Here is a 14,202-nt window from a genome sequence, read left to right as displayed (position 1 = left end):
TTGGGTCGGTCCATGCAAAGGTACGTGATAGTTGAATGCTTGACTGACTGCTGCACTGTTCAATTGCAGACTAGGTGGGGCTTCTGATTTGTTGAATGGTTAGCTTCCGATAGAATGATGCACTGACTGACAGCCGGCTGAGCTTAAAGAGTTGAGTTGGTTGAGTCAAAGACAGTCTGATCTGTAAAATACATGTGGAATGACTAAAGACCTTTGTGACAAGTTTTCTACCGGAGATGATAAAGCAAATTGCATGGCACGCAATTACTACGGATGTGTAGAGCTCGGTGTATCTTTAAATCCGCCACCGTTGAGAACTGCGCAAGCAGAAGACATTAATGAGTCGTCGTCAACGCTGCAGTAATCGCAGATGGTCAGTTTCGTGCCGAAGTCATACAATATGGTTTAATAATAGCAGACACTTGAGGTTCCACCACAGCTCCACTCAAATCTCTGTCATACTATTCAGGTATTTGGGAGGCCTATATTAGTGTAGGCTATTTAACCCATTAAAACCTGTAAAATCTCCTTTACCTGAGTGTCTCTTTGTAGTATACTAAAACCTATGGGGTTTGGGACGACCTATGGTGTTCCTGGAAAATCATTTTTTTTGGCCTACAGGTACAAGTTAAGTCAAATTTCCTCGTGCTTTCGCGGACCAAATGATTGAACACCGACGTCTTATGGAAAGCTTTGCTGTAGACAAGTATCTGAGTGCTGGACATCGTTTTATAAATACCAGTATATTCGTACTAGTACTAAAACTACAGAACTTCGTATGCTGTATGGATGTGGAGCCGCTTCGACTGCGCGTTCTAGTCTCGAGCATACTTCCTGAAACCGGAGCTGTAAATTTTGGCAACTAAGCTCTTTTTATGACTTTTGCAAGCAAAAATTGTCATAAATAGAAAGCGGAAGACATCATAAAATAAGCATATACGCTTCTGAATAATAAGATTTTATAAATTAAACTCACGTTCACGCATTTCCTGAACGTCAACTTGGGAAAGAGCAGTTACAGAAACTGTAAAAGGCACAAACAACACAAAGAACAGACGTCATCAGGCGACAAAAGTCTGTCAAATGTTGAGAAAAGCACGTGGTGCGCAACAATACTACAACCGTCGAGCAACGCTTTTTACAACAAAACAACCAGCAATAGCAACAACAATGGCAACTATCACTAGTAGCTGCGTGCGACACATCTTCAACGTCATTTGAAATTCCTATTAGTCAAAGCTGGATGGCAGCGGTTCAACGAGGCAGCAAGCAGCCTGAGTATCCCCACACTCCAACAAACACAGCGAGTAATGTGTAGAAAAGAAAGCAAGTAAGTGTGGTGTAGGTAATTATGCGTAAGTGCAGGGTGAAAGAGGTGATTGGCGAATCGCACAGGCGGACGATCACGCCGGCGTTGATGGTGATACTTTACAAGCAAATTGATTCCATCATTTCTGCATCTACTTGACACATATCAGCGGCACGGCAGGAGCAGCTACACCAGTGGTGATGGTGGTGGTGGTGGCCGCATCACCGGCCGTCACTTGGTCAGTGGCGTAGTGACCGTGCGGGTGGGGCAATCACCGCACGTGAACCTACCACGCGACGCGGCGCGCAATTGCAGAAGCTCAACGGCCATTAGCATCACGGGTTGTAGTAGATATTTTGGTCATTGGACTGTCTTGACTTGCGTGACGTGGTAGCGCTAGCGAATTTTAATTTGATTTCATTTGATTGGATTTGCTTTGGCATTTTGCTGGGTAGCGAGCGAAACTGAGAGTTGCTATATGGCATGCCACAATGTGTAGCATGTTGCTGTTGTTGTTAAAAATAGTATATTTCTTTTTTTTTTTGTTTGTTTCTGTTCAATGGGATGAATGAACGTTTGCAGTCGAGTAAATATAAATAGAAATGCACACAATAGATGGTTCAGCTGAAGCTGAGGCAAGCGCTGAGTCAACGCGGTTAAACGATTCCTTTGTTTTGTTAGTGTTTTTGTTGTGAGTTGCGTTTGCAACGTAAATTTTATGAAAATCTATGCAAGCTGTGTGGTTGGCAGACGACAAATTTTCACCGGATTCACATGTCGCGCATGCGGTTTCGCTGCTCTCTAATAATTTATGCCAACTGCTCTGCCTCAAGCGCTGCTTGCGCTATCGACGCTTTCTAAACTAATTGCGTTATCTTTCGTTGCACACACAGCCTGTTGCTTTGCATATTCTTCACATTGGTGCTTTTAGATATTGATTTGAAGATTTACATTTATAGTTTTTAAACTTCAATTTGAAACGTCCTAAACTTTGTGTAGAATCACGAAAACTAAACTAATGAGAGTAACTCAAAAATAACGGTATAAGTAAAAAGTATCATACTGAACTAGTTATTAGAATGAGAATTAACTGTAGCTTTGACAATCGTAGTAACCAAGACGCTTCGAAATAAATCCTAGTGAGCATCACAGGTCCTGAGAATAAGAGTTCAGTGTTAAAACTCTAAATCACAGTAAAGAATAGGAAGAGTAAGAAGTATATTAAATAATGTAGGAAGTTGTAATTTCAACACATATGAACTAAATATTTCTGATATATAATAGCATCAAAGTTTTATAGGTATGTATTAATGAACTGCGTAAACGACCAAACACCTTTCTTGGTCATGTTCGAAGCCATCTTATAGCATCTGACGTCTTTTGATGCAATCATTGGGTTTCAATACAACGTCACGTCGATCTGGCACCATGTCAATTGTTGAATGTGGTAATATATAGAAGGTGGTGGCACTTAGTTCTTGTAATACTACTATTTAATTTCTAGTCAGGTCTGAGGTGTTTTGAACCTTATGTCGAGCGTCCTATTTAACCTTCAGCCGACTTCCATAATACTTAGTTGACAAGCTGATCTACAGTCAGCTAAAAAAGTTAAAGATAATATACTAAGCGTCAAATACAAATAATAACTATTCAACAGAGAGAGAGAGAGAGAGAGAGAGAGAGTAAAGACTTCATTACAATTGTAAGATAAATCAATAAATAAAATTTACAGTGCCAAGAAAAGGTTTACCTGAATACACAAGAATTTTCCCGCCACTGAGATTGCCAAATATTGTTTTACATCTAAGTTTTATTTTTGCTGTCGGGTTTTCCCCTTAACTTAATTTTTCCGCTATCTGCCGCTTTTCAGAAGTTAATTTTGTTTTCAAGGTATTTTATGGTGGCTACCTAATTTTTATGACCGATATTAACCAAACCCTTGTATATATTAAATGAATTAAGATTTTACATCTTCCCCTTTGCCACTCTTCTCTAAATCTCAGTTTTTTTTTGCCAATTTTGTCTTTACACTACATTCTATGTTAGTGGTAATTTATTTTCTTTTTTGAATTTTGCGCAGAAAAACTTCGGCGATCATTCACCTATAGTTTGCTTGTGGTCTCAACTATTCAATTTTTTTTTTTTTACTTACTTTATTCGTTTTAGTATGTGAGTATGTTTGTTATAGTACTATTAAATTTCATTCACAATTGTCGATTGCTGTAAAAATTCAGGAATACCTACATACAAGTATATCGGAAGCGGAAGAAAAATTTAACAAATATTATTTGCATATTACAACAAACACTTAAAGTGGTGAATTTATGTAAAGAAATTCATGAGGGAAATTCTATTCCAGATACAAAAGACATTATTTTTGGCATAAGTGACAATTAAATGATAGCAACACATTATACAGTAAAAACAGCAATTCAAATTGAAGAAAAGGTGAGCGAAGAACTCATCAACTGTCACGCGACTTCGGAAGAATTAATTACTTGTAATTAATTGTATTTAAGTTTTATTTTTATGGGGCTTGACAACTCAGACACAGCGCACGAATTGCAATCTGTGTTCGATTCGTCACTTCTCTGCTCGCTATGTTGAAGATCTCTTTTACGCCCCAAAAATTGTCACATTAACGGCATGTACCGACCTCATTGAGAAGGTCGTCTATTGCTATTACGTCTGTATTTAATTATACCATTTTATGAGATTTATACCAATTGTTTGTTCGATTCACAACTCTCAGAATTTAGGCCAAAAATTGTAGACCTCGTTAGCATTTTCAAGAACTAATTGAAAAACGATTCTCGCTACATCAATTTTGCTCTATTGCTGAGTTCCATACACGCTATAAGAGCGTCAAAGTCAACAAACCTAGTGAGCATCCCAAAAGAGTTGTCACGCATGAAACTTCAAAAATTCCACAAAACACCTTTTTGTTTACGAAAAATAAAGTTGATCGTGATAGCTGATACTCTAAAGATATTAAACGAACGTTATAGAAATTATGTACATTAAAGAGACATGCACTGCATTTTCTAGATCTGGGGCCAACAACTTTTTCCTGTTTTTAGACCTCTTAGCATTGTATAGGAAAATAATCGAGTCTTTATTGACGATATTACGGAGAGTGAAAAAATTTACCTTTTTGTACTGATGAACTTCATCAGAAGCATGGGATGAATTAGAGCGGAGACATTAGAGTGAGACAATTTTAGTTCTGATGATTACACAAAGGGCCTCCTAAAGACCTAGGTACGTCCCCACACTGCCACTCTACCTAGACTTCAAAAGAATGATGACTGGAAGGAAATTCCTGAGACTGTTGCGTATTTCAGAGCATATCTCGGGTTACATAAAAAACAGCTCTGTGGGTATACAGTTATCAGTTTAAGCATTTCGCCAGATAGCACATTCGAACTCATTGCTACTATATCTATACTCGGAATATAACAATAAAAATTTACAGGAGATAAGTTAGAAACTGTAGTGGGTTATGAGAGTTCTATATAAATATAAAATCTCAAGATTTATTACGTGAGTTGAATCTTGGATCCCTAAAAGAAATACCCAGTTTCGGCCATTCCTGTGGTAAATGCTTAAAGGCCTATACCTTGACTTTCATCTCTCAAGCCAAGATATATCTTAAAAAAAGATGCAAAACCAATAAATCGCATAACGCTCAAAATTCTTGTCTTCTTCGACTATCAAATCTTACCTTAACAGAGTTGCCATTAAAAAAATATAATAACTATTGAAAAACTTTTCTAATACCGAAATAAAAGTTCATAGAATTCTCATTCTACAACGAAATAATTACAAGACATTGCAAAATTAGAACAAATTGATGAAAATTAGAACAAAATGAAATCTATAAGAGACATCTCCCAGAAAAATTCAACGAAATCGCCAAACAACAATCAAAGGAATGACAACGCAAGCAAGCAATTAAAGCGAATGAGAACCAAATCAAAGAGGCAGAAGAAAAAGAACACAAGTAGATCGAAAGCACCACACTATCGATTGACGACAACTAACGCCAATCTAATAGCCAGAAACACAGTGCGGCAATGAACGCCAACAAATTACGCGCTTGCTGCCACATTAATGTTGTCTAATGTGCAAGTTGCATGCAACGTGTGCCACAAATGCACTCATTTAGGTGCTTCGACACAAAACTCCTCCTGTGTGTGTGTGTGTATGTGTGTTTCAACTACTCTAAGGCATTTAAGCCATTAAATGGCCGCCACACATAACAAATTGCAATTGACAAACAAGTCGACCATGCAACAGTTGCAGCCAAATTGCAACAACAGCAGCAGCGACACATTTGAGCTGAACTGCTGATGAGGAGCGCGGTGGCGGCACGCTAATGGAGCACTGCAAACAAGATGCGATCGAATTTGTAAACGATCGATACAAAATCACAGCAAATCGATTGGATGAAATGATAATGTGCTGCTACAAATGGTTAGTAGGAAATCACCAACAGCGTGAGGCAAATTTACAACAATATTGATGACAAAAACAAGTGGGGTAAAATTGCAAAATCTGAAGTAGTTAACTGTATGTGAAGGAGGTGTGTATGCCGAAAGTGGTGTGTGCTAGAGTTGCCATGTGTGTTTTGACTAGACACATACAGGTAAAATGGTAATTTTCTTTTCGGTGATGTGTATGTGAAATCAACAATGTTTACCTTCATAAGAACAATGATAGTCCAGAATGGAATCCAGTATTTCAATAGTAAATCGGATATTATCACTCAGAAATATATTTGTGGAGATGTGTTGAGGTCAAAACCTTCGTCACAAAATCCTGTGAGCCTGATTGTAGTGAAAGGAATTTCTAGATTACCATATGCTTTGGTCATTCCATTGAGTAATTAAAAATCTCATATAACGCAAAGATTATAAGCTTTCGTGGCAATACATATGTATGTATGTATAATAAAACTGAATGGCATTTTGGTTACCTGAAAATGCAGACAAGATGAGAACAGCTATAATCCAAAGAGGATACCTACATTTGTTTGGAGCTTCAAAATCTAACATAGCTCAAAATTTACTTCCGAAATAATCACCCAAACGATATCAAACTGCCTGACTTGGTGAAAACTACATGAAGTTAAAACTCCTAGCTTTTCCTTGCATATGTGCTTCTAGTTCAGAAAATCATAGTTTAAAACTACTTTCTTGAACTTGAACAAAGATTATGACAAATGACTTTTTATGACATTACAGCTCAGCTATCGTTTATATGACAGACTAATACACTGAATACCTCGGAAACATTATATAATATAATCAAGCTGCATGAATAAACGATAACTCAATCATCAATGTACCTTAGCGAAGTCATTAACCATGCAAGGGGTTGTTGATCTCGCTAAAGGTAAACAAATTGGGAGAGTATAAAATGTTCGTTCATACCCGAATTTTTCACTTATAGTTCTTTTGTATAATTTTCACCAAGTCTTTGAATAAAACAAGAATTTCCGGTTTTGGCCAATAATAATAAAAAAGAGTTAGATGTAACAAAAAGTATCCAAGAAAGCGAAATATACAAGCATTTATGGACTTATGTGGATTAGAAACTTAAATTACAAATGGATATATAGGTCTATTCATCAAAATTATGCAAAATCATTAGCTTTCAAAATTTTCTAAGGGATAACTATGTGCGGTGACAGAGGACGCAAGCGACTAGTTAAAGTCGTTCACTAAGTTCCAGAACGCTAAGACACTAATATGTAATATTAGAATGGCAACTCTATAGACAAACCAGTGTGAAAACTGACTTTAGTAGATTTTTTTTTTAGTTGTCATTTTGCGTTCGCAATTCGGCTAAAATCGAATTTGAATGTTCGACAAGCATTAGGAAATTCAATACGCAAGCGGAAAAGAAAATAAAAATTAAATTCTAAAAGCTAACACACATAAGTACGTTTGCATGTATATGGATATATATAACTGAATGCTATGTAGATGATGACGTTGAGGATGTTGGCGCTTACATGTGCTCCAAATTATTCAACTGCTGCCAATTGCACCCTGCTGCCTACATACACACACAGGCACTCTCACATAGACACGCATAAATATATATTATATATAGACTGTAATGCAAACTCAAATTGTTTTTGTTGTAATTGCAGCACCGTTGTAATTGAAAAAGCATCAACATTAATCTTGGTTGCGCTGAATTTCGTAAAATCAAGATAAGATCCCAGCATAGAGCAGCGCATAGCTTTTGAGCAATTATATGTGCGAGTCTAAGACAAAAATATATTTCTTGGAATAATCCGGCTGCAGTGAACCAGCAGTGTTCGAGCGGTGTGATTCAGAGATGCCGATATGCAAAAATACCAAGTCAACGATTGATAGTGTCAACGAATAAGTGTGTGCCGATCGGTGTGCGGCTGTGGCAGGATGTGCGAGCGGGAGTCAAAGTGGCGTAGGAGTGGTGATGTTTGGAGATAATATTTGTGGCGCGCAGATGTCAGTATATGTATATACCTACACAAATAGTAAAGTCAATACTGCTTCTTAACTATTAAGCATTTCTAAGTGAACAGACTCAGCAGCACATAAGACAATGAAAATTAGCGTAACATGTCACATGGTGACACGAACTTATTCGCTGCTCTAGTTATGTCGAAATTCTAACTGACATGGCAGCAACAGGTACACTGAGCATTGGAGACACCGACAGTAGCTTGGCTGCCAGACTACAAAGTCTGTGGTGTTGTTGTCATTTTTTTTTACGATTTTCTCTGAAAAATATTGCGTTTAAAACTAAAAAATCTAAGGTGAAACCACAAATTTTCCGATATTTGATCAGCTGGATGAAACGCATCGAAAACATTCGAGGTTGTGCGGTATTCGAAAATGTGTCATTTTTAATTTTTCTGGGTAGGAGATCACTGCTTTACGGTAATCTGTTTCTATATTTTGAAATGTCCAATACTAATATTTCTTTTGAAACTGACACTGATAGTATTTTTTCTCGATACTATTCAACATTTTTTATGAAAATGGTATGTCCAAGGAGATATACTGACCACTATTGAAATCACAGTATTAACCTAATGATATTTATGGTTCAACTTGGGTATACAATATTTCTTCCTTAAACTAAGCTGCGAATTCCTGATGTTATTTGGGAATTGGAGAAAGATGTGACAAAACATTAGATAAGGTTACGGTAGGTTTAAAGTTTGATCATGTTACAACCGCCAACAAGATCCCACTTGGACAGTTTAAAACACCGGTCCGTTGTAATACCTAAAACTCCTATATACATATTCATCATGTACTCTAATAAATCAGCTAAGCGCTTTGAGCCTATCACAAATTCGGAGGAGCAAGTGGCTAGATATAATATTTCCATCTCACCTTCTTCAATACAACTTAGACAATTTGCGTTCGATAAGATTTTTAGCCTAACCGTCTGGATGCCTAGGGTGGTCCACTTACGAGCTCATCGGCTTTGCAGTTTCCTGCCATTCCGCTAGGACCAGGCATCCGAGTGTATCTTATATGAAAATAGCTTGATGCTTGATGCAAGACACTGCACTTCGAAGACGTGAGTCTCACGACACCTTAATGACAGCCGCTTTTGCTTGAAACACACTACAGTGATCCGGTAGCCTAAAATTAAGCCTGACGTAAAGTTCCTTACAGAAAATTCCCCCTCCAAACTTTCTTCGGAGCTTCAACCCATCGATTTTTGTACTTACTTCACATTCCGGGACAAAGAAGCTCACTTACTATATTATATAACATCTTCTAAACTGTGTCTAAGGTTCTTCCGAATTTTAACCCAATTTGAAGTTCGAAGAGCTTCAAATATACTTTCATCAAAACACATGGTGTTGCTACAATCGTCGGTTGATCAGAGTACTAAATAGTACATGGGCAAGACGGTCACTAATGATGATGGTTAAACTGACGTCTTTTTGGAGTAAAAATTACTCTTCGGATATCGTATATTGGTTAACTTTCAGCTATATACAACTTCTGTTTTATATTTATTCTTGATTGTTTTTAAAACTTGAAGACTTCATTCTTATCAGTACACCGAAGTCTAACTAAACTTCAAGTTCCATCATTCATTATTCCATTACTAAATTTGCCTACGTTGATGCTTTGCGGTCACTGTGGCCACATTCCTCATCTATGCTTTATTACTACTTGTTCTAAATAGTGATTTCTTGTGTTCGTAGCTTCTGCAGCCAACAACCTGTCAACAATACTTGCCACAACCTTTGCGGTATATCATCTTTTGTGGCTACGACCTTAACGGTAAATAAAAACCAATGATCGACCCAACTACTAGGCTAAATTCCATGCAGATTAGTAGACAAGGAAAACTGCTAGCAGAAAAGCCACGACCAGCAAGAAGTTGCGGGAAAGGCGGGCGCAAATGAACAATGCAGAAGTGTGGCGTGTTGAATTACAAATAAGAACAAAAATAGTGTATACAAGAATAACAAAAAAAAAACCACAAAGCAATGCTTACATATTGAAAAACACACAAAGTTCACTGGAGTCCAAAGCCTGTTGAAGTGTTGCCTTAGTTGGACGGTTGGTCGGTTATTGCACCGCCTCCTTCCGGCTGGACAAATGCTGGTTCGTTCGTTTGATCGGTCGAACGGTTGGTCGGCTGGTTGGTTGGTTGGTCAAACTGTTATGCGGCAGCTTGGTCGGTCTTCTTTGGTCTCATTTAGTCACACGACACGTTGGCGATATTGTTGCCACGGCTATTGGCGGCGCCTCGGTGGTTTTGCTCTTTTTACTCTATTCTATTTGTTTTGTTAGTCTTATCGGCCGCTTTTGGCTGTTATTGCTTTGCTGTTCTAATTGGGTTTGTTACCACATATACTCCGTTAGCTAAAGTTTTCCTCTAATCGAATGTATTGTCCAATGGATTTATGCCTTCACAGGCTCATGTGTTTATTCGTAGATTTGGAAACGCTGATTACTGCACCGAAAGCGCCGTTACAGTGGCATTCAAGCCGAAAATCGAGGCGCTGTTTAGTGTACTTCATTGTGGTTGAGTTTTGAGATTTCTCATGCAGCTGTCATCGCCACCACAGCAAACTTTTAGATTCCTTTTCATATATTTGTCACCACGTTCTTTGCTATCCACCCCACCGCCGAACCTTTTCGTCATTGTTCTTATCCTTCACCAGATAGACCTGACTTCAGCTCCAGCGCTGCAGCGCCTCCTCAACTGCAGTCAATCCGTACAGCGGCCGTTGTGGATCGATGGGTGGTTATGGCTGACATGTTTCAGCTTTCATACTCTTGTATATGTCACAAATGTTGCATGCAACATATTGCACACAGCATGTTGGCTGTGTATGTGCTTATTTCGATTATGTTTAGCCTTCAGCGCTTTCCCTATGATCAATTTTGACATGTTGCTGCTTTCCATCAACTGCCAGCACTTTCAGCGCTCCACCGCTCCGCTGGCATACCTTTCCGCTTGAGCATAAACCTCAAATATTTCTGCACACCACTCGTCTCTTGAGCGCACAAACACTCCGCTTCACATACACTGCCACATATTGGCAACTGTCACCTCGCCTCAACGACAACAACACACGAGTGCAATATTTTCCTTCCTGTGCCTGTTTGTGCAACTGTTTATTGCGGTTGCGCTTGGTCCCGATCGGTGTGGCATGGCTTTGCTTAGCTTAGCTTGACTTCGCTTTGCTTGGTGTGGCACGGTGTGGCATGGAGAGTTCATGTGTTATAGCTTGTTTTGATTTTCTATCCACACGACGGAATATCAAATTGCATCACCATCAGCGGTGCATTCAGTGCACCATTAGCCACAGTGACACTGGCAGCCAGCAGTGCCGTAGTGATTACAATATTGGGCATCCAAATATCTGAGAAGGTGGTGCTCGGTTTTCGTTCTTCCAAGTGTTTGATGTAAATACTCAAGCTAACGTCGAACCAAGCAAAACGTCCGAAAGCATAGCTGTCATCAAAGTCTAGAAAGCCTAATCGACCTGATTTCAACTAGTAACTCAAAGTTACTAAACATATGTCCGCAACCATTTCAATAATGCCTCCAAAACTTCCCGGAAAGTAAATGTTCAAGTAGGCAATTGAGAATCTTTCGAGGTCTGTATGAATGTTTTATGGGAAGACATTACATTATTTTTGAGTTTGTCTAATATAAATCTCTCTATACAGTCCGAGATTCATATTGGAGCTAAAAGGGCATTGAGACATAGGAAGCCTAAAACCGTGATGTATCCTCAATAAAGTTAAAAGTATAATATGTCTCTCTACTTTCAGCGATTCTCCATACTCTATTATAAGAAAATCTCAAACCTTTCAAACGCAGAACCATATTAGATTATACTCTAAATAAAAAACGTTTTTGAACCAAAGCTCCAAAGGGATGTTAACAAAAGTGGGCGTGTACATAACACCCAATTTTTGGTAGATCCCATTATGGGTCGTCAGACCTACCTGATTTCCAACACCAGCTGACCTACAACTCAAGTTCTCAGTGCAACTACGTGACAATCAGACAAACATGTAACTTCCACAACCACTTTTTTTCCCAACCCCCTCTGAAAAATATTTACCTCTGTCACTGTGTCTTAGATATTCGCCTGGTAAGCTAGCTATCGGCTAGAAAGTACTATTTATGTGAATATCTATGCCAATATGCATGTAAATATGTAACAAGCGTGCGTGTGTTCGCGAGGAATTTTAATTACCGTGAATATGCAAATCGGTGTCAGGTCCACCGGCAACACAATCGCACAAAAGCGGTTGCATAATTAACCGCACAACTGTCACCGAGCCACACAAGTACTTGCAACAAGTACATATACGATTTATGTATGTATGTATGTATATTAATTGTGCAACTAAGGTGAAATCAAGGAAGCCAAATCAATTTCTAACAAAATAGAAATGCATTTATTGGTTTTAATTTTCAATGCCTTTCAAGCCTGCACCGACTCCCAGCCAGCCCAGTGCTCGCCACAACGCCAACGAACAAGCGACGAGATCACATATCACTGGAACGACAAGCAAATGCGAACGGCAGCAAGTTGGTGACAAGAAAGCAGCACTTGCCACAACAAAATAGCAACAACTGCAACAGCAAAAGGGGAGAAATAAATAATAAAGGAGTTGGAGAAATGCCACGGTTCGAAGCGCTCGGCAGCACCTGTGCCAGGCAGTTAAAATGATTTGGTATAAGGGTTCCACAAAGGAGCATTGTCTTGCAGAACGATTGACAGAAATTAGTCACTGTTGTTGTTGTTTTATGAAAGATTTGTTGTTGGTTTGTGGCCAAGCAATCAGTTTGTTAGCAGCAAATCAGTCAGTAATTACAGAATGTCAACTACGTAAGAGATAACGTCAGTTACACGCATATTTTCATGGCCGCTAGGAGTGAGCATATTTGCTAACCAAATTGTTGGTTATTTGTGGAATGGAAATCTACTTAGAATAGCTGATATATTCAGGAATGCACTTAAATAAAAAATAATATACTGGAACAAATTCGGCGTAGACGAAGCTAAATTTCAAATATTCGAACTTTAATGAAGCGAACTAATGGAAAACGATAATCCAAATACAGGCAACTTAAGTACAAGCTTTAGACAACGCGATAGCACTTAAAGGTCCTTATAGAAAACTTTTTTGTGTGGACAAACGTATAGGTATGTATATATAAGGACGTTATAAAAATATACAATATGTTGACTCATTCTCAATAAAAAATATATAGTGCAACAGTTTAAAGTTCCAAAAATTCAAGAAACCCATAATCAGCCTCGATCTAATACCGAGAAGAGGAATTCGCAATTCAGCAATTCAAAACATTCGGTTATGCATCACTGAATAGCCGGGAACTACTAAAACAAATAGGAACAGCAGATTAAAGCCGGAAGCTTTAAGTGCTTCCAATTTAAAAACGAGTTTTTAAGTATCTGGCCTAGAGTCTTAAATACTGATTTTAATTTTATGCAGACAGCTTCAAAAACAAATAGAAGTAGTGTCACCTCCGATCTAATACCGAGAAGAGAAGTTAGCAATACAGCAAGTCAAAACATTCGAAGATCGTTCAGTGAATAGCCAGCAATAAGTTGCAATAATAGCAGCAGGATAAAGCTGATTTGAATTTCCTGGTTCTATTTGGTTTGTAAATCAATGCATCCCACTCTTTGAAATGAAATAGTTATCGGTTTCCCTCTTTTTTACACCTATATTTTGATGAAAGGTATTTTAGTTCCTTGAGTGAATGTCCGCATAGAGTTTAAATCCTCACGTAGAAAGATAGTTAAGAGAGACTTATCTTTAGGCTAACTCTGAATTTACAGCTTTGGTGCTTGTGAATTGAACCGAGATTAGAAAAGATGCCATTGTGCAAAAAGCCCTAAATTTTAACCATTCAATCGACCAAGAGCTAAAGAAACTTAAAAGTATACCGTACTGACTACATTCGAAAGAAGCATCGTTTGTGTATTTTGGTATTAAGTTCTCCCAGCAACTAGAGTCAAACAAGCTATCTTAAAGTGTGTACTGAATATTGGAATATAGTTTTATGTTTTTCATAGAACAATTATTGTTCTGTTGTCTGGTGTTACCAAAGCTTACCACACGATGAGTGACTATAATACGCTTCGAAGAAAGAAATTTAATGATTAAGCAGGCATATCCACAGGTCTACAATATGGAATAAGATTCTAGACTAATAGCGAAATAAAAAAGGAAAAATCTCCACCTTCACCAGAACTATTTTTGGATATCATGTTAGCGTCGTTAGTTAGTTTTCAGCGTCGAAAAGACGGTTTCTCCGTAGTTTCGACGCAGTGTACTTCGCTAAAAAAGCAGACTGGAGTTGAA

Source organism: Bactrocera oleae, chromosome 3, assembly GCF_042242935.1.
Source record: "Bactrocera oleae isolate idBacOlea1 chromosome 3, idBacOlea1, whole genome shotgun sequence".
Taxonomy (NCBI): Eukaryota; Metazoa; Arthropoda; class Insecta; order Diptera; family Tephritidae; genus Bactrocera; species Bactrocera oleae.
The sequence above is the reverse complement of the archived record's forward strand: the minus strand, read 5'-3'. Positions refer to the sequence as shown.